The sequence below is a fragment of the Eucalyptus grandis genome, chromosome 2 (genome assembly GCF_016545825.1).
Source record: "Eucalyptus grandis isolate ANBG69807.140 chromosome 2, ASM1654582v1, whole genome shotgun sequence".
Lineage (NCBI taxonomy): Eukaryota > Viridiplantae > Streptophyta > Magnoliopsida > Myrtales > Myrtaceae > Eucalyptus > Eucalyptus grandis.
Genome location: NC_052613.1, coordinates 41,069,970 through 41,092,602, shown reverse-complemented (window position 1 = coordinate 41,092,602; position 22,633 = coordinate 41,069,970). Strand labels below are relative to the sequence as shown.

The 22,633-nt window shown below is 41.0% G+C and overlaps 1 pseudogene; it reads left to right on the top strand.

The window, feature by feature from the left end:
• The first annotated feature begins 16,673 nt into the window (after positions 1 to 16,673).
• LOC104432812 lies at positions 16,674 to 22,084 on the top strand (annotated as a pseudogene).
• The last annotated feature ends 549 nt before the right edge of the window (positions 22,085 to 22,633 follow it).

Genomic DNA, 22,633 nt, shown 5'->3' with positions numbered 1-22,633 from the left:
GATTTTCTTCTTTGACTCCACCGAAGAGGGGGAGGGAGAGAGAGAGAGACGTGCGAGTGCGAGCAAATCTTGATTTTCCGGGGAAAAAGCTGAGATGTGGCGCCTATACCTGACCGCTTTCGTAGCCCACTTCTCCCTCGAGTTCAACTTTTTAAATGCTCGGCTTGACGGGGGCGATTCGGACAAATGGGCAATCAAAAGCGAGCCAGCGGCTAGACCGTCCTATCGTACGGGTCGTGATAAAGTGCAGGTTTCTAGCCTTTCGAAAAATTAGAATAGACAAAGCACGAATCATTATTCATTAGTCTAAAGACCGGACAATTCTTCACTTCATCCCGATCCTCGCCTCCGAACAAATGGACCGTCACGAAACGGGGCGTTTCTCGAATGACTATTAAAGATGGGGTTGGGGACAGCATCTCTAACAAGATTTTGCTAGATCCACGGCGTCCATCGGAAGATCCTTTGTAGGAATCTCTTGCAAAAATATCGATGGCAATGACCAGAGCAGAAGACTTCACATGAAATGCGAATAAGGGTGTGCAAAATGCCCGGGAACCGCCCGGACCGCCCGGAACCGCCCGGAACCGGCGGTTCTCGAGGGAACCGGTCCGGTTCCCGGTTCCATTTTTGGGAACCGGTGGGGAATCCGGTTCCCGGTTCCGTGGGTGGATCCACCCGCTCGCCCACCCGGACCGGACCGGTACCTATTTATAATTAAAAAAAATACTAAACAAAAGTCGCGAAGCCCTAATTCGTGTCTCTTCTCTCTCTCGTTTCTTCCTCAGCCTTTGATTCTCTCTGTTTCTTCCTCAATCTTCGATTCTCTCTGTTTCTTCTCTTCGTCTTCGATTCCTCCCCGAGTATCCACGCCGCCGCCGCTGCTCCTCCTCGCCCTTTGCCCGCCCCCTCGAGCCGATCGTCACTTGCCACAACCGCTGCTCCTCCGCCCGCAAGAACTCTCGACCGAGCCCCTTTTCCGTCACTCAACAAGGTACGAAGCCCTAATTCGCGTCTCATCTCTTCCGATTTCTTCCTCGTTTTGATTCTCTCTCTGTTTCTTCCTCGTCTCTTGTCTTCGTCTTTGATTCCTCCCCAAGCATCCACGCCACCGCCGCCGCTCCTCCTTCGCCACCGCCCCCTCGCGCCGGTCGCCACTCGCCACAACATTTGCTCCTCCGCCTCTACGTCCGCTATTGAAAAACAGAATTTTTGGCGTCTGGTGGTTCCATGGATCCACCGGAACCTGACCGAACCGGCGGTCCGGTTAGGTGGATCCATGCAATAAATGGGTGGATCCGGTTCCGATTTTTCGAAACCGGTCCTGGGGGCGGTTCGGTTCTAGGTAGGAACCGCCCGCCCGGACCATGCACACCCCTAAATGCGAATGGGAAACAAATATGGTCCCGCAGACAGAGAGAGCGGAAGCATGAGGTTGACTTAAAGCGGAGGTCAATATGCGCTGTCGTGCCGGTGGAAGTGGTTCCTTACTTTGGAGGTTTCTAGGGAAAGAGGTTGCTATCGATTTTGCCAGCCCGACTAAGATTTCAAGACATGAATCGCGGCTGCGTTTACTTTTGTTGACGTTTCCGTGAAATGAGGATGGATATTCCGAAAGCAGAATCTCCATTTAATGTATATACTCAATTAGGGTGACGATTTTAAGGAGTGCATTCACATATGACCGGGTGAAATTGATTTGCGAGCATACCTAAAAGATGTTGACAAAAATCAACGTGCCGTGGGATGTTTTGAAATTTAGACAACTACAAAGCAACCGAGACCGCTCATCGGCTTCACACCTGAGCACAAAGTATGTGAATGGGGTTTAGATGGAGTGACAAAATTACATGAATTTTAGTGTCTAAAAGATAAATTGCACGAAAATAAGCTGTGGAAAATATGATATACCCCTTCACGGCCTTTTGGTTTTTTATTCGCGATTTGCTTGCCTTTTGATATTTTCATCGTTGGTAAATTTTAAAACCGTCCCGACGTTTATATAATTGCTCCTAGATCATACTTTATTCACTTATTTTATGTAAGTTGGTAAGATATAATTCGGCCCACGCAAGTAGGACTTGTGGACTTGTCAAAAAGTTGTCTTGCTTTCTTTCTTGCCATAAAGAACAAAAAGGAGAATAACTGCAGGGTGGACCTTTATGGCTTGTAATAATGACAATAAGGGTGGCCCGAATAAATTTTCTTTGATGTCCTAAATGTTGGTGGGTAAGCATATTTGTTATTTTCAACCACCACCAAAAGAAAGGGTGCGGCTCCCTTGCTATATGCCGATGAATTCGAACTAGGTATCGATGTCTATATGGGGTCAACGTAATGAACCGATTGATAAAATAGTTATGGGTGGATCTATTTAGGCTTGTAAGGTGTGAATAAGAATTCCATAAGAAGCCTCCTGGCGATGAGCCGTACGGTTTCTAGGATGGTGCTCACCATTCGTGAAAAAGCGAGAAAGGACGTGCTTTTCGATGCTTGGGTTCGGGAAGACTTTTCGCGCTGTGGATGGAATTATTAAGGTGGATTGCTCTTCGGTCCCCACGGGTGGCACCCGAATCCCTGTTTTGGCCGGCAGCAACAACGTTATCGATGCACTTTTCTCGCCACCCACGAGTCCGAGCTGAAGTCCCATGGCGGCTTTATTGTGGCCCTAACGACAACTGCCCCCGTGCTTTGCTAGTGGCCTGGGGTCAATCCATCGAGAAGGTTCAGCGCATGGAGCAGCTCCGATTTACTTGACGTTCTTGAATTCTTCCCCCTAAGCCACCGTGGCCCCGGGCCACTAGTCGAACTCCTCCTCGGTAGGGACTCTTCACGGCTTCATGCCATCGGTGTTGTGTGCGTGTTTTCTCGAGGTCCATCACCGTGCCCGGCCCACTTCCGGCTTCTCCTAATGGCCTATGTTGCCTATCTAGATTACCTTTCTTCACGGGTGCCATTCCACCCTCCCTCCCTCCTATGCGTCTTCATGCCATCATATTTCAATCTCCACATAGATGGTTGGTCGAAATTATGTTAACCGAGTCACTCTTTACAGATAATGTCCAGATTTGAGAGATGATAATTATGTCCTTAGGCGAATTAGCTTTATTAATAGTATTTTTATGTCTGCACGAAAGAGGATAGATTAGGCCGGATCCACATTATGTAGTACAATATGCAGAAGTGTACTTTTTCTCGAAAGAGGGAGGGGTGTTGAGAGCAGGAGAGGATCAAAAGTGGACAAGCACTTATAATCAATCATGTACTGCACCGCATTAAATTTAAATGGACAAAAGCGCCTCTCTTATGGCTTACGAATTAGATTAATCATAAGCGGACAAGCACTGATTAACAAATATGTACCACACCGCTTGTAATTTAAACGGACAAGAGCACCTTTCTTACGGCTTACGAATTAGACAAACGTAAATGGGGCAACGTTCTTCCTCCGTCCGATAATGGAGGACATGGATGTGGCTTGCTTTAACGCGTCTTAATTTAGTCCTTTATCAAATTCCAATTGCGTGTTTTGCTCTCTAGTTGCCCTCGCCGTCGTCATCACTCGATTTTTCTTTTCTTTCCTTTTCTTTTATGGAGGGGGCTTGGGTTTGTGAATTTTTTTAATACGTCGTCCGTATCCGCCATGGAAGCCGTGAATCGTCAGCGTCATCCTGCTCGACGACGCAATGCATGACATATGGGGTGCTTGGGAAAGTTCGGCCAATTAGGACGAGTCAACTTTCTGAACATATTCACATTATTGAGGCGACTACCGGAAGAGGTGAGGAAATGGAGGGGTCGGTTTTCTTCTTGACTTAACCAAAGTGGGGGAGAGAGAGAGAGAGAGAGGCAAGGAGAGACGTGAGAGTGCGAGCAAATCTTGAATTTCCGGCGAAAAAGCTGAGATGTGGCGGCTATACTTGACCGCTTTTGTCGCCCACTCGTCCCCTCGAGCTCAAATTAATATTTTAGAAGCGCGTCTTGACGGGGGGCGATCCGGACAAAAGGGTGATCAAACCGAGCCAGCGGCTCGATCAATCCCATCGCACGGTCGTGATAAAACTGCGGGTTTCTAGCCTTTCGAAAATTGGAATAGATGAATCGCGATCATTAGTCTAAAGACCGGAAATTTCTTCACTTCGTCCCGATCCCCGCCTCCGAAGGAATGGACCGTCGCGTAACGGGGCGTTCCTCGAATGACTATTGAAAATGGGGTTGGGGACGACATCTCTGATCAGATTTTGCTAGATCCACGGCATCTATCGGAAGATCCTGTGTAGGACGATATCTCTTGCAAAAAGATCAACGGCGATGACCGGGACAGAAGCTTTACATGAAACATGAATGGGAAACGATTATAGTCCCGCAGACAGAACGAGCCGACGCACGAGGTTGACTTAAAACGGAGGTCACCATGAGGTGTCGTGCTGGCAAAAGTGGTTCCTTGTTTCGGAGGTTTCTAGGAAAAGAGATTGCTCCCCATCTTGCTGGTGCGATTTTGATTTCACGACATGAATCTCGGCTGCGTTTACTTTTGCTGACGTTTCTGTGGAATGGGGATGGATATTCTAAAAGCGGAATCTCCATTTAGTGAATATACTAAATTAGGATGATTATCTTTAAGAAGTGCGTTCGCATATAATTGGGTGAAATTGATTTGTGGGCATGCCTTAGGGATGTTGACAAAAATCAACGTAGTAAAGGATGTTTTGAGATTTAGACAATTGTAGAGTGATCAAAATCGCTCATCGGTTTCACACTTGAGCACAAAGAGTATGAATGGAGTTTAGATGGAGTAACGAAATCATGTGAATTCTAGTGTCTGGAAGATAAATTGCACAAAAATGAGTTGTGGAAAATATGAAGTGCAAAAAAGAAATTTGCTAGGAGGGTAAATTGGCATAAAAATAAATATAATTTAAAATTTATTTGATTGTCACGAGAAAGTAGGACTTTACTATCATAAAACAACATTATGTGCAAACAAAAGGAAAAAGTAATATTTCCAATAGAAGTTCCTTCCCATAGATACGCATGTTTATTATATCGTTTAGCTTCTTTACAAATTGTTTTTTTCTGCGTTTGTATCCTTCAACCAAATTTAAACGAATGAAATATAATAAAAAAATGCATTTGTTTAACTGAAAAGCTTATGATAAAGAAAAGTATTTGTTCATAAATTTTTATTTATTTGATTATTTAAGAAAAATGATTTTCTTCTTATTATAAGGAGAAATTGTTTTCCCAAAGCCAAACTTGTTGTTTTTAATCCATTGATTTTTTTTTAAAATTGATCAATTTTCTGTTACTCAAATAATGAAAAGTCGAAAATGAAAATTTTAAAATATGTATTCTTTTAAAATTAATGGACTCAAAATTTATTTTTTGTTCTCTACCAACTCCAGGACGCTGGAATCTTTCACTTTTTTGACAAGCAATCAAGAGGGCGTCCTTAGATATATGCATGTTATCACGGCTACATATCACCATGCACGGATTGGTTCAAGTCTTTCAAAAGTCAACATATCATGACATTATCATCATCATCATCATCATCAACAGACCGTATAATTAAACTTCGGTCGGATGACAAACGCTAATTTTGTGGCTTTTTAATCACTCGTGTCGCAAAGTCGTCATTGTTTATTAAACTTACCGACTAATAGTAAGATCCCATGATAGGAAGAGCAGATTAACGGTTTCGCCAGCCTCTCAAGAAAACCGTCCCTTTCTCTCTTCCTCCATCGGGAATAACGGGACACAATGTCCCTAAAGATGCTTCCACACAAAACTCTTTGGCGGTCCTTTAAGCCAAATATACAAATATTTAGGACGCGTATCTCAAAAATAATTTATATATTTTTTATTTTGTTCTTAAAAATAAATTCTAAGCATTTGAAAGCATATCGTAACTATCTAATTTTTTTTTTCGTGATAGACTTGTGTTTGGCACTAGTCTTCAAAATGTCTAATCCAACTCATTTTCTTGTAATTTTTTTAATAATTTTATTTTTTCTTTAATTTTTCTTCCTCAACCAGTCCATCCTTGGGATGACCGGCAACCGGCTAGACAAGCGCCAATGACCTCACCTCGTTGGCCAAGACTTGCTGAGCCACCGCGAGGTGGGGCCTCACCTTGGTCAAGCAACACTATCCTTGTAGTGGCTCGGCGAGGTCGAGCTCCACCGATGGCTGGGCGAGCTTGGCTGAACCTTGCCCAACTAGGTGAGACTCACCAATGGCTAGGAGAGTCTCGCCCAGCCAAAGCCTCCCTGGTGGACAAGGGAGGCTTGGGCAAGGCTCATTGGACCTCGCCCTAGCCTAGCAAGCCTCTGATGAGCTCTCCCTAGAGGCTCATCCAACCGGTCACCGATGATTGGTGGGAATGGACGGTGACGAAGACGGTGGTGGCTAATGGCGGCAACGGTAGAAGAAGAAGCGAAAATGAAGGAAAACAAAAAGGAAAAAAGAAGAGAAAATAAAATAAAAGAAAAAAATTCGATTGGCTTGATTTTGGAAATGTTCCCAGGAACAAAGAACTAATTTTTTTTATTCTACTTCAAATCTATTATTGAGAACAAAAAATTTACTATATGGATTTCTATTCTAAATATACTCTTGAGAATAAAAAAGCAGAATTAAATATTATTTGGCCAATTGCTAAACTCGCTCTTTTACTAAACAAAAATCAACGTTCTGCCCAATTTTTAAATAATTTTTTTTATTAAAATGACTTATGAAAAATCCAAACATATATACCCACCATTGCATTTTTAAGCAATTAATAAGCACGCACATCACAGAGAGAATTAGAGCCCGCAAAGTTCGCTGTGTATAGAGTTTCTCTAAGGACATGAATGCACGCACCCCTAAATTCTTGCACAAAAAATCTCTTTTACTTACGGGTGGCAATTCGATTCATGTAGCCGCAAAAATCGACTCCAGCTCTCCCCGCAGAGAACGCGTTTCCCCCTTTTTTGGCCCCGAATTGCACGGTGCCGCCTTATTTACGTAGAGGTCTTCTATCCTCTGCATCATAAAATTTAATATAATAATTTTGTTAACAAATGGTCGATGCCTAGAAAAAAAAATTGTCACTTGTTGTGCTGTCTTTCTCGCGTATATGTGATCTACATTGAATGTGGAAATATCCAATTATGATGTATGATTAGCTCGCACCCTTAAGACGACTCATTTTAGAAATTTTCAAGTAGCTGATTACGATCTATGAACTCCATCTCTTTCTCTAAATCTAAGTTTTATCAGTTGGCAAATCTTGGCTGCATTCGGCTCACATTCAACTTTGGCTTATGGCTCTCGCGTGGGACCTATAAATAATTGTCTTTTCAATACCAATTCATTATCTAGTTCGTTAACGACAATGACGACTTGTACGGACGCTCCGCGACATTGGTATGGTGCAAAATTTCTTGCTTTTGTCACTTCTTAGTTGTTGAAGGCGTGAGATTCTTCTTTAGGGTTCGGGCACATGTTATCAAGATACGCGTTTTTCATGGAGGTTAACATCCCGGCCGCATTCTCTCCTCGATTTCAATAAGGATTTATCGATAACAACAAGCATGGACCAATTTTCAAGTGGTTGATTACAATCTATCAACTCTATCTCTTTCTCTGAATCTAAGTTCTACTTATAGGCAAATTTTGGCTGCATTTTGCTCACATTCAACTTTGGCTTGTGGCTCTCATTTGGGACCTATAAATATTCGTCTTGTCAATACCAAATCATATACCTAGTTCGTCAACGATAATGATGACTTGTACGGACGCTCCGTGACATGGTGTAATGTAAAATTTATTGCTTTTGTCACTTCTTAGTCGTTAAAGGTGAGATTCTTTTTTAGGATTTGGACACATGTTATCAAGATACGCGTTTTTCATGGAGGCTAACATCCCGGCCACATTCTCTCCTCGATTTCAATAAGGATTTCTCGATAACGACAAGCATGGGCCAATTTTCCTCGCGGAGAGAGTGACTTTCTGCTGTTCATTGAAAGCAGGAGCAGGACAAATGAGTTTTGTAGGGTTCTAGCCCTACGTTGTCGAAGATAATTATTAAAAAAAGGAAAACAAAAAATAATTCGGGACAACTTGCGCAGATCTTCTAGAACCCTTTCCACGCGCTAAATCCCTATTGGGTCCCCTCTCCTTCCTCTTTACAATCATCGCTTTGCTAAATTTGGATCCACGAAAGCGTAAGTTGCAGCCATTCACCACATCTCTTTACAGCCAAAGATCTTTTTACATATCTCGTGCGCCCGCGCGAGCTTAACACCTACAAAAATCGATGCCTCAAGTCCATGCGAGTGCTGGGCACGAGCAATTAGAAAAGTTCAATTCGACGCACCGAAATAGGCCACGAATCGAATTGTTAGGTGGGTACGCGATGGCCATCTGCTATGGAGAGAGCGATGGTGTGAATTGCTGCTCCTCCTGGGAGTTATTTCGTCCCGCTTTGGGCAACGTAAGGTAAGGTCAATCGCACATAAAAGCTCAAAAGACAAAAATAAAATAAAATAAAAAAAAAACAAGAAAAGAATACAAAAAGCAACTGCGAAGAGGACGGTGAGCTTGACTGATGAGGTCAGGGTCGATGGACCAGGAGCTAAAAGGCAAAAGGCAAGAGGCGGTTTTGGCTAAAACCAGGGGCTCCCGCGACCCCGTTGACTTGACCCGAAATTCCCGCTTCAAGTTCAGCACCAAATATCGAGGCAAACAAAAGAATAAAAAAATGGATGTCGAATCATCCTTGGGCCCACCCCGTCGTATCCTCTGTCTAGTTTTCCTTTTTTAAACGCGACGGAGCTTCCTTACTATTTACGAGATCCGAGAGATCCGACTTTCTCGAAACGAACCCCAACCCATTTGTTCTTTTCTCGAAAGGATTTCTCGATGATTTTCCGATCGTGACGCATGTTGTTGCTCTCGTTTGGCCGTAAAAGTAAGATTGAAATGGTTCATAATAGCCGACGACGGGCACGAAAAGATCGATTCGGTCGGTTTTGTTTTCGTGACGGGAATTATATCGGTCCGTTCGAGGTAATTTGCTTGTATGCCTTTGCCCCCATCGAAGAGGAAATGTGTTCGCCTTCTTTCTTTTTCGAATTCGGATGAACGGGCAGAAGCGTAAATTACCAGTGCAGACAGGAGCAAAATCGTAAATTAATGGCTGAGGGGGCAGCAACGTATTCACCATTGGAAGGCGGGCGGCGCGTGCCTTCACGCCCGCGCCGTGCGCGCAGCACGGCCAGCCTCCAGAAGCGCGTGGGTCCCACCAGCCTTCACGCCCGCGAGCGTGAGCGTAGGAGTAGGCGTGGCGCGTGGATTCCAGGCGCATGACGATAAGAGCGCGCGCGGACTACACGCCCTCTTTCCCTTCGCGCCTATTCTCCCTTTTTTGTCCCGTTTTCCATCACGTCTTCCACCATTTGGATTTCCTTGACAACCCCTCCAAAACATTTCAACAACCTAACAAGAAAAAGGCCAATGTCATTTGACAAATCTTCATTTTCACAATATTTCAATAATTAACAACCCCCAAAAAATTTCAACAACAAGCAATTAACAAGAAAAAGCCAATGTCATTCAATAAATCTTCATCCATAAATCATAATATTTCAATAATTATAAACAATGCTTTGGTACTAACCATAAGCAACAATATAATATTTTAATGCCGAAATTCAAGTAGATGATCTTTTATTTTCATGATTTTTTATAATAAGAGGATAGTGACATATATATTCATAGTAATACCATTAAAAATATTTGTTGTGAAAATCAAAGAAATGAAAAATTTATTTTATCTTCTATTTATAACATTGTTTCTCGCTTGGATGAAGATAGGATTAAAATCTATTTACATGGGTTATCAATAAGTGCATTCAATGAATACATATTTTTACTTCACAAGAGTCCACCTCTTTAGAATAATTATGAATTCTCAATAGAATTGTACATTTTTATCATTTCCATAAGAATTGTAGCTTTTCATAGCAAATACGTTTTAGCATTTAAATATTAATTAAACTAATAATAAATGATATTACATGGACCACAATAATTCTTACATTATTGCCATGTATGAGTGATCATATGATGTGATCAAATTAATGTCAAATTAAAAGGAAATGAAAATTTGAATTTTGAGCTTGCAATCTATGTAATTGGACATTGTGGAGAACTTTCCTCTCGTGGGTAATGCACCCTTTCCATGAACCTTACATAGAGATTAATTGTGTAGAGGACCACAATATATGTTCTATTTCTAATTCCCTTCTTTCTATGACTTTTATATATATATATTCCAAACGTACATACAAATTGATTTTTATATTTCTATCTTTAGGATTTAAAATGCGACTTTCATATAATAGAGAACAACTTGTTTGTCAATACCACTTTGAATATTAAAAGTTAGGAGTTGAATCATTCATTTGATTTGAAAATATTTTAATAGTAAAGATAAGTTGGGGGTAGATTATTTGTGCATAGAGGTAATATGACTAGTTACCATAAGTTGTATGGAATCGGCCCAATTTTTCGAAAACTCAACCACTTAATGTTAAAATCACATATGCACGTATATGCGTATACATGTGCGTGGTCCTTGGAATTGCCAAATAATTGCCTTGAACGTGGAAAGCTTTAAACGCATCTCTATATTAAAGCGTGCGCCAAAGAAAAAAATCAAGCAAAATAGAAAGCAAAAGAAAACCGAAGGGTAAAAGATCACGTGCCATTTAGAAGCTCCGAAAAATTATAACGGACGACGGCATTCTTCCACTCCCATAATAATTAATTTCTGCTGACGTGGCAGGTGCTAGGCCTCCTTTCCTTTCCCATCAGTCATAACTAGCAGCGAATGCGTTCACACGTGGCGGTAGACTGTCAGTGCCGTGCCGATGTATGGACGCATTTGGAAATGTACAAGAAGCCCGACGCGCGTGGGGCGCGTGTGGGGCTGTTTTCAGTGGCGTTTCGAAAAATTGTTTCGATAAGATTTACATCTTTTTCGAGTGATTGGTTAAAGATGAGTAGACAGTAATGTGGCGCACAAAGAAAAAGGTGGGAAAGCCTCTTTGCTTTACGGCTTTCATCCGTCTGGTCCGAAATTTATTGGACTTCCCATAAAAAGAGCAGGTACTTTCTCTTTTCTCGCCTCTTCAAAATTTAAGACGTCACTGAAATTTAAATAAATTATGAAATTTCACAGGCCAATATTTGACTGTCGTGAAAATTTCAGGAATTTAGAATTTATTAAAATCCAAGTGCACGAATCGCACGACTTATAATTACATGTCATCCCAAAGGAGTACGGTATATTCGCATCTTCTAAGAATAAAAGAGCAAAGACACAAGAAGAGGACACCTGTATCATTCATCCCTTTCTCGAGACCACTCTCTTACGGTGGTCGGGGCACCACCTGATCCGGTGGGGCTGAGCTCGATTCATCGTGAGGAGCAAGTTTTGCACTGTAGCCGCCTCTATAAGTACAACGGCCTCCTCCCTTCGGCTCGGGACCCGACGCTCATTGCAGCCACATCATCTCAAACACGCCCTCCCTCTCTTTCGTGCTCTGTTTCTTCTCTCTTTCTTCCCCTCGCGTTCCTCTGCTTTTCCATCGCCCCAAATCCTCCAAAGCCATGGACGGCCAGATCCTGGAATCCCCCAGGCGATCGAACCAGCGCTTCCCGCCGAAGCGAGGGCAGATCATGATCAGGATATTGAAGACCATCTTCGGTTCGTCGAGGGCGAACGGGTCGACGGCCGGCTCGGCCGGAGAGGGACGGAGGGAGGATAGCGGGTTCGTGAGCACGAGCTCCGGGACCCCGCTCCAGAGCGGGTACAGTTCTTGCTCGTAGCGGGGGAGATTTCGCCTCTCCAAGCTGAGCTGCTGATGTAGATGTACATATGGGGGGGGTAAAGATCAGGACGCAGATTCCGAGAACTTGTTGTGCTTTCATGGGGTATCTATATTTGACAAATTAGTTTATTGATTGCTATTCTTATCGGACTTGGGTCCCATTTAAGAATTCGATTTGAATTGGGTCTTTGTTGAGGGAGTTCAGGGGATGTATACTGTAGAAATAACTCGGATCGGCGGTGTACCTTACTAGTTCCGCCTTGTACAGCACTCGGATTCGGATGAATATAGTGTGTGATATTTGACTTACGACTACCCTATAATCGCATCGTCTTCCGCTGTGTTCCTCTTCTCGATGACTTGCCCTGTTTTCTTGTTTTGCACTTTCGGTTCTGTTTCTGTCGCCGGAAGCGAAATCGCTTTGGATTAGACGGGGCTGACTAAGTTTTGAGCGCTCCGAATGCTTCTGAACCTCGAAGTGAATGGGCAGTGATGTCACGATGATTACCATCTTTGTTACCTTTTTGCAGCTTTTTCTTTTGCCCCGTTTCTTTCAGTCGAGACTTGACCGCTTTCTAGGTTTTTGCTGGTTGATCTACCATTTCACGCCATCCCGGCGACTTAGTTCAGAGAATGTCAAAGTTTTAACGGAAAACGGTGACGAAGCTTGTTCTTTTAATGGGGGAAAAACATTCCTCGTTCCCCAGAAGAAGAACGCAGTAAAGTGATCACGGAATTTACGGACAGGAACGGCCCGAAAAGGCTGCTTCGGCCTTTCCTTTGGCATGGCTGAATCATTCCGTATTCTCCGGGGCACAACTACTATTTTTAGCCAAAGTGGGGAAGAACCGAAAATGTAGGGAGTACTTTATGGTTCTCGCCTCTTTGAGTTTAGGTTGATTATTGGGGGATTTCCTGAAATGACTTTTCTTTCCGATTCTAGTTACTCTCCAGCTTTGTTGATGACTTTCCAGTCCGATGTACTAGTTTTAGTCCTTTGAGACTTTGATGACCTTACGCCATCAATTACGGATTAAGGTTCCCAAAAGTGATGATGGCAGTGAATCTTGTTCCACATCATTGTGAACGTCTTGCTCTGCTATTGAAGTGGAGCAGCGATTATCATGTCCTCACGCTGTATCTTAAAACAGAGTGGTTAAATGGAAGCATGGAGACATTAAAGAGTTGGGACTTTCACTGATGTTTCCCAACAGTCTTTGTCATCACATATTCCCAACAAGTGCAAATTCTGGTGATAAGTACAAGGAAGTCACCTAACTATTTCCATCATGAGATCCTTTGGATGTACATCTCACATTCATGTCAATAAAAGAGCGAGCAGAAAGTTAACCCAAAGGCAAAGACGTGTATTTGATGGTTAATCTTGTGAGCATAAAGGGTATTGATGCTACTTTTTTTTTTTCTTATGACTGGAAAAAATGGTCATTTATGATTATGAAATTTTTTGACGAGAAACATTTTCACTTTACTACTTTAGCCTTGTCTACTATGACATCTTCTCCTAATAAATTATAGGGTAGTCCACTTGAAGAGCCTTCCGATGCATTGAATGTAACCTTACTTCCGACAAGTCCAACTTACTTTATTTGTGCAAGTGCTGAACAAGCTAATTAAAATAATGAAATCATTGACCTCTTTTAACTCCAACTGTGCTATCAACCAATCCAACTGATTCTTCTATGTGCATCCAATTAGTTGGCATCATTTATTCTGAGTTTTGCCAACGTAGCTGCTAATGTGTATACCCACATAAGTAAATGTGGTTTTGTGACCAAGTTAGATTCTCATATCAAATATTAGTAAATCTAATTGACTAGGATGACTCGATTGGTTCGATTCAAGTGGTGCAACTACGTTAAATTGAACTAAATGAAAATTTAATGATCAAATTAAACATCAATAAATACAGCATAAAATTGCGCTCATAGAACATTTTCAGTCAAGTTTTCGAGAAAATGAAATGAATACAAATTAGGCTTGATTTTACCATTGATGTCATACATTTTCCAATAAAGTGAACGGGATGAAGGTCTTGTTTGTCTACTTCCTTTGACGTTGATCAACTTTTGTTTTCTTTGATGGTCAACTATACCAACTAGATCAAATCACCTTTTTTATTTTATTTTATTGTTTCTCGATTCCCTCCTTAAAATATAAAATTGTCGTCTTCGATAATCAATTCCTCAATCGAGATTACAATACCGTTTTTTCTTCTTCTTTTATCTTCAGATAAGTAAGTAAAAATCATTGGTTTTTGTACCTTATAGCATTGGTGTAAATTTTCTAGCGGCGACATCTTCCCCTGAAGATCCAAACTGATAATTTACAAGATAAGAAAGCAACGTCCCTCCCATTTAGAATGCTTCGTTATCGTTCCATTTCCATCTCTATAAGCCCGAGATGTCATGTTTATCCGATGAGAAGTGGTCTTCTTTCAAGGCATCGGAATCATTGTTGCCACGAGCAAGGGTCACGCGACAGACTCCGTCCACAAAGATCGAAAGAAAATTAAAAGAGAGAGAGAGAGAGAGAGAGAGAAAACGATTGTGATGGTAGATCAAATCTGGGGGGAATGCTTAGAATTCCTCGCGGCCCCGATCATGGCCGACAACGACGAGGTAGTGGAGTTGCTATTACGTCGTTTTTTCCACGTTGTCTTTTGAATATTAAGGCCTTAGCTTACCGTGCTGCGCTTCTACTTCTAGATGCTCGCGTCGCTTCCTTACTTTTTGGGTCCCTCGTCTCAAATTTATTGCTTTGCCACTAAGAAAAGCTCCTTCACTCCACCGGTCAAGAACTTGGTTTTCGTCATTACGGGTACGATTCTACTTACTCGATTTCATCGGCCTGATTAGTTGGGGACAGGCTGTTTTTTACATTGTTCGGACACGGGTCATGGGACCATAAGAGAGATATAGATAAAGACAGACCAGCACGAAGATTAAGACAAGTAGTTTTTTGATTTGCACATCAAAGATGGATGATTACTTTAAAGTTATTTTTCTGACGTTTTAGAATACTCAAAAAGAGAAATAAATTGGCTGCGGATCTCTTTTACCTTAGCTGGGTCGGCTTTGAAATAAATTTTTGTGGACTCGATTGTGGATGATAGTGTGAATTTTTGTTGCCCGGTCAAGGCTGTAACTCCATTTCGTGCGAAAAGGTATCGTATGGCCTATAAGTCACATGTTGAAATTTTGTTCAATAATTCACACATCAAAACCTATGTAGCATGGACACTCTCCGGAAGCTTTCGTGTCGTGGTCCGACACTCCAACACGATGTCCGACACGCCCGACACGAGGGTCAACGAGGTCAGCGGGTGTCGAAAAATCCGACACGTGGTCAACTCTTTCGACACGCTCCGACACGCGAGTCCAGAATTTCGACACGTAATTCCGACACGCGGGGTCAATTTTAAAAATTTCTAATACTTGAGGGGTCAAAATATAAATATACACAAAAAAGTAATAAAATTGCTATAAATATACACATACACGCACAGGTCAATTTTTTTTTTCAGTTTTGCTTTTTTATAATTTTTTTGTTTTTTTAAAAGTCTTTTACTATGAAAGAAGTAATAAAAATGCCATATATGATAAATAAATAAATTTTAAAATATCATTTCAGCATTTTTCTTTAAATAATGTTTTCTTCCTCTAAGTTTTATGTATTATTGTAACAAATTAAAATAATGAATGATATTATTCAATATTTTTTGTGTAAATTAATTCTAGGCTATTTTTATTATTATAAAAATAGTTAATATATAACGTGTTGGAACGTGTCGAAATTCTCTATTTTTAAGAAATGACCTGTCGGCGTGTCGTGTCGCGTGTTGCGTGTCCGTGTCGGGCTACATAGATCAAAACTCATAATGAGATCTATTCGATTAATGACTGATATGATATTGGTTTGTATAGTTCGTGAAGCATGCGATAATTTCTTCACCCGATTGTTTTTCTCGGTCCCCCACCAGAAGTTTATCCCCTTAGACTTTGAGTCGTCAAACACACGCTCTAATATTTTCTTAAAAAAGAAGGAAAAAGACAAGCTAGGATAGTGGTGTTATAGGTGCTCGATATGTTAGTTCTTCACATCAAATATAGCCCGAAAAGAACAGAACTTAACAGTTTTACAAGACTTTTGGCAACATCTTTAAATTAGTTAGAGGACAAAGCATGAAAAGGGAAAAACCAGACAAAGTGACTTTGTTCTATAATCAGGGTGTGTCTCATATCATACAAGTATTTGCGCAACTAATCCAAACTACACTACAGGGAAATAGCAAAAAAAAAAAAAAAAAAAAATCCGTTCATTTTTTGTGTCTATCTCCATTGCATCCTATTTCATCGTATCACATCCTGTTTTTCAATATCTGAGAATCACCGTCTACAGCTTGGTGTAGGTTTGGGATAACCATTGGTCTCATGGTCCTAGGGTGGGGCCATTTACGACTAGCCCATTGAGAATTCCTAGATGTACATGCACCAGGTGCACCAAAGATGCAGTTGACGATTCTCTCGAGAGGTTCCGACACAAGGAGCCGGAATTACTAGCCTGAAGAGAGAAATACAACAAAAATGAAAGAACTAAAGAAAACAGCCCGAAAACGTTCACCAAAATCAAGCTTAACCGTTGAGCTCGGATCCGAATGAAAGGCCGATCCGTTATCGAGGCCCGCCCATCATTTCACCGGGCCCAATTCACGGCTCCTGAACATCGAACGAGAAGACGCTGCACGATTGGGCCACTCTTCTCTCTCTCTCTCTATGGACTGTTGAAGCTCGCTCCTTCTTCTTGGAGCTTCATCTCCAGCGACTCGAGCTCCTCGATCTCCCGAAGCGATCGGCCGCGAACAGAACAATGAGGCGCCAGCTTTTCACCATCGCCTCGCGGAGTCGCGGTAGAAAGCAGCCGTCCCCGCTCGCCTCGCGCTCGTTTTCGCGGCTTAGCTCGCAATCGGATCGGTGCGTGCCGGTCATGCTTCGACTACGCTCGTGATTTTCTCCGATGTTCTCTTTTTTCTCTTCTTCTTCTTTTTCGTCCGTGATCGAATCGACGATCGTGGTTTCGTCGTGAAGGCCTTCGTTCGGCATCGCCTTCGACATCGACGGCTTGGTCCTCCTCGGTCACACTCCCATCGGCGGTTCTCCGCGCGCGCTCAGGAGATTGTTCGACGATTCTGGTGGGGCTTTCGCCATCGCTTACTGATATACCCGCGAGGCCTATGTCGTGCTGGTGATCTTGCCGTTTCGCGTGTATGTTCTACGTTGCGAATGCATGTCTTTTTCGCTGATCGATACCAGTTTTCTGATGGACTGTTAGGGCGGGGGATATCGAGATTCGTATCTGCTATTTGATAGCCTGCTATCACTTACTTTACGTTCTCCATCTTTTCAGGAAAGTTGAAGATACCTTTCGTGTTCTTAACAAATGGTGAGTGTTCCTGATTGGTAGACTTCAATAGGTCCTAGTAATTGCTTTAATGTATTAGTAATTTTTGCCATTACATTTCTCACTTTCGATATGTGTTAGCAAATGTGACCGTTCCTATAGAATCATCACCGGTGAGTGCCGTGATATGATGGTCAAACTAAAGTTTTCAAGTTGCATGCTGGGCATCATATGCGGTTATTGTGGTTGATTATTCAGTTATCGGCAAGTATTGGTACTTTTAAGATCTAATAGTAATCGTCTTGATGATTTTGAGATTGCTGCTATCTTATGTTTAAGTCATTCAAGCAATTTGAATCTGTGACGCCTTTTGAGATGCCCTTACCTATAATCGTTCAATATGTTACTCCCTTGAAATAAGAAATTTCGCTTGTTAATTCCTGAAGAAGCGATAATTAATTTTTACTAGCACACTGCTAATAGAAATGGCTGATGCAGGAGGTGGCTTTTCTGAATCCAAAAGAGACCAGGACTTAGGTCAACTACTAGGAGTCAACATTTTACCTTCACAGGTAGTTTGACTCTTGTGTTACAAAATCTGCTTGCCCTCACGATTTTGCTTGTTATCAGGTCCAGAACTACTGTGTTTCGTTTTTCTCTCATATTTTGACCAAGATAATTTGCAGGTCATACAGGGCACATACCTTTTAAACAACTGGTAAATAGGTAAGGATTTGTTGGATTATCTGCATGACCAATGTCCAATGAGAAATGTGGCATGCTAATGTAAATCAGGAATGAGCATTTTTGATAACATTTGCTTTTTTCATCTATCTCACTCATGATTATTAAAATCTGTGATCGCGAAATAAAATATTGTGCATGTGTATTATTAGCTTAGTAAGAATTCTCCTGTACAAGAATTATTTATAAGTACACAATTTAGTAGGTTGAAAACTGTGAAATTGGACTTTATTGAATGCACACATCTTGTATGTGTACGTGGATATCAAAGAACACATCTAATATCTTCATCTCATGTGCTTTCTTCTTGGAAACTAGGGAAATGCACTACCTATATTAAATTATATGAATTGAAAAGACATAGAAGAGTGCGCATGCATGTACTAACTATTCTAAGAGAATTCTGAATAGGCTTTTCTGTTTTACTAATGAATATGCTTCTCTATTTTATTCATCTGTTTCCTAATTGAGGTTTTTGCACAGATTCCAGAACGAACTTGTCGTTGCTGTTGGCAAAGGAGAACCTGCTGCTTTGATGTCCAAATATGGATACAAGTAAATATTTTTACAACTTCTTTAGGTTTGCAAATGTACCCAGCAATGTCTCAATTACTTGCTTGTGCATGCATGTGTGTGGGTGAGGGGAGGTGAAGAGAGAGAGAGCTTGGCTATAGGGATAAAGATATGTATTTAATAAAACTGATATTGGTGGATATAATATCCATCAGTGTCTAGGTAATACATAGGAGCAAGCAATGTTAGTAAAAAGCACTCAAGTTCTCAGGGACTAGAGTAATCGCAGAGGAGTCCTCTCCTTAAATCATTGTAGTTGTCTGTGTTTTCAATACTGTTTCACCCAGAACGCGAATTCCAACAACTTGATTCTCTTCGATTTCTCTCTGGTTGACCCTCTTTCTGGTTGTATCTTTTCTATGCAGAAATGTTCTGTCAATTGATGAGTACACTAGCTACTTTGATGCCATTGATCCACTGGCACCGTACAAGAGATGGACAACTAAGCCAGACGTTTACCAGAATGTCACTTCCAATGAGATGGCGAAGAGAAAAATTGCTGTACAAACACAGAGAGTTCAGGCAGCATTTGTAGTCAGTGATTCTGTTGACTGGAGCAGAGATATTCAGGTTGTGACCACTCTAATGGATTTTGTCCTTTCCTAGATTATCTAATTCGGCTGTTGAGTCCATACTGGGCTTTTAGTCACACGAGTTCTAAATATTTGAACTGATTATCAAAAGACACTAGGCATTTGTTTGTTTGTTCGGTAACTACTCTACAACTTTAGTCATCATCTTTTTAGAAGTCTAGTGGGCGCTGAAATATAGTTTGAAAGAAGTGATAAAATGGAGTGTTATCATCTATCTATCTGTCTGTGTACATTAAAATAATTCTGTGATACTCAAGTTTGGGTTTAGGTGCTATGTGACATATTGAGAACTGGAGGGCTTCCTGGAAAGGAGACTGGAAAGCAACTGCACCTGTTTTTTGCAAATGATGACCTAGAATACCAGGTATGCTATGCCATTTGTGATGTGAGCTGCAATCTTGAGTTTTTGAAACCTTAGTGGAACTAAAGACTGGCTGATGACTAGCTGACAAAGTGTAAAGGCAGGCTACTTTTCCTGCTGAACGTCTGGGTATGGGAGCTTTCAGGATTGCATTAGAAGCAATCTATAAGAGGTAGTAGTGAGGTTTCTGCTTCTCAATGGTTAGTTCTGCATGGAGTTTGATATAATATTCTCCACAAAAAATTAAAAATTGGCCCATAAGATCCTTGTGTAGGCCTAATTTGCCTCAATGCAACATAGCAACATGCATTAATCTTCAATCTTATGTTGCGCATTGTTTACTTGTCCCTGTTCTGCATAATACATCCCATTCCGCTGGCGTATACATCTTATGGGAGGCCAAATCCATTTGTCTATGGAAATGCTGAGACCGTGTTAAGGAATCTTATGCCATCTTTGTTGAGCAACCTAGATGTGGCGAATAATACATAGTCTCGAATTCGTTGTTTCAGAACACTATACATGATAGGAGATAATCCAAAATCGACATTAGAGGCGCACGGCGGGTATATTTCATACTGAGAATTGTATTTTATCATATCAGTAATTTTATTTCCGAACATAATCACCAGTACTGATAACAACTCCTTCAGGCAGGAGATCCTTGGTTTTCTATATTAACAAGGACTGGGGTATTCAAGGGAAAAGATAATCATTCAGAACTTCCTGTAGACGTGGAAGGTATTCGTACTCTTAACAAAATCCAGACATTTCTCTATCTCTCCCTCCTATCTCTCCTCGCATGTATGGTGGGGTGAGTTGATGATAGGTTCCTAAGTAAGCAAATCGTGTGCATTCCAGCATGTTCACTTCTTTGGTTTAGAGATTTTAGATATGTGATCCTATGGAAAGTCATGGTTGAGACTGCAGATCATTGATTCCACCATGAAAACATTCAGAAGTATAGTACATCGTTTAATCACTTAGGCCTTGTTTGGTTCACCTTGGAGTAATAAACAGGAAATCGAATGCCATTGCAGCTCATCTTTGGATGGATTTATGATCATAGAATCAAAGTGCCTAGTTAACGGATATTCCAAATGCAGAACTGGATTGCTCAGGTAGAGGTGGTACTGGGATTCCTAGGAGGAAAAAAACATTCACGAAGCCAACACACTCAGTGCTCTTGAGCTTCATAAATCTTCAAATCCTAGAAAGCCAGAACTCTCTCTCTCTGTCTCTCTCTCTCCATTCATCATCTTCAAATCCTTCCATGGGAGTTTCGCCTGCCTCTTGATTCCATGGCCCTCACATTCCTCTACTAGGTGAGATTATTTCTCTCTCTCTCTCTATTGTGAAATTTGTCTGGTCTGTTAATGGAGACGCCAACTACGAGCATCATGTTGGCTTGGGTGGGAATATAAAGTTCCTTTAGCACCGCTTGGCTGAATTGCTGTCCCTCCATTTGTTCTCGTGATCGGGTCTGACTCAAAACACATCAAGGACAAGAATATCACAATGGCTTGAGGTAACAGCTGTGAAGTAGTTTGAAGTTACGGGAATGGCTTTATCTTCATTGTTGCAGATTATGTGTGAAATGCTTTACTCGAGATTTTTGAGGAGCTGTAAGTAACGTGCTTGTGAAATGATTGTGTGAACCGTATGATCATTTTAGATGACAATAATTGGGAAATTGTTGGGGGATTGTATGTGGTTCTTCATTCTGTTTCAATCCCTAGTTTTTCATTAGCCACTTTGGATATGTGGATTGGAGAAATATTTTACAACTTCCATTTCTGACATGTTTTTACCTCACTTTGCATTTCACATCAGACTTTTCTCCTTTCATTTGTTAATTGAAACCAAACAATAGAGAATGAACCCCACATCTAGGAATTTGATTGCTTAGATTTAGATTCCTTTTCATGATTCCAGGGCAATGAACCAAACATGGCCTCAAGTGGTTTTGAGCTGTCAACATGGATAATCCTCCCATACTTACATATCTTGATTTGCTATACTCTGGGTGATCGGTCATTTTTAAATTCGTTGGATGAAACATGACTGAACCTTTTCCTTCTTCAGCCTAGCAAAATATCAGTATTTCCAAAATATGCCCAATTGAAAGCAACTTTTATGAGGAATTTGTCTTCTCTCCAAATTTTCCAAGGTTAAAAGTGCATCCGAATACCGCTCACCCCAATTAAACTCTTTTATGTTTACCTATGCAGGTTGTAGACATTGTGGAGGACGCTATCGACTTTATCTTGAGAAAGGAGAGCGGTTCTTGACACAAAAGATGTCTTTTTCTTTATACGGTATCTGAACATTATCAATTCTTTGGAATCCAACACAATCTTTCCATTATGTGTTTTTCCATATCTTAATTAGTGACTATTAGTTGCTAGTCTTCTGTGTATTTTGCTTATTGCATTTCACGTATGTCCTTAAGGCAGTCAGAATCCCATTTGAATCAAGCAAAATTGAATGAATAATTTATGGTTCTTCTTGCTCTTTTCTCAACTGATGCAATGTCGATTACATATTTGATTTTTGGGAGATGTCCCAATCTTCCTCCTTACATGTATATGCAATGTGACATAATTGGGATAATTTTCCATAAATGTTGGGATATCATGTTTATCTGATGATAGACCTATTAAAATGGGTTATAAGCCTATTTTTTAATTATATGAATGACTTAAACTCAAAATAATATGGATGTAAATAAGTTCATAATTCACTCTCACTTTAGTTTGGGTATGAATTTTCTTAAATTAGGTTAAATATGGTAGTGTTTTATATTTATAAGTCAAGTCAGATATGAGTGAGGTCAATTGTAATTCACTTAATTTATATTTAATTTATATTGCATGAAAATGAGTCAAAATTAACCAAATATGTCAATTTGAATTGGATATTTTTTATTAGATTCAATTTATGCATTTGTCGGATCTATCCAACGGTCTTTTCATTTTCTCCTCCTTTTCTTGTGGCGTTGAATCATTATTGCGATGCAAGGGTAGCGACAGACCCGAGAGTCCAAAAGTTGGGGGGGA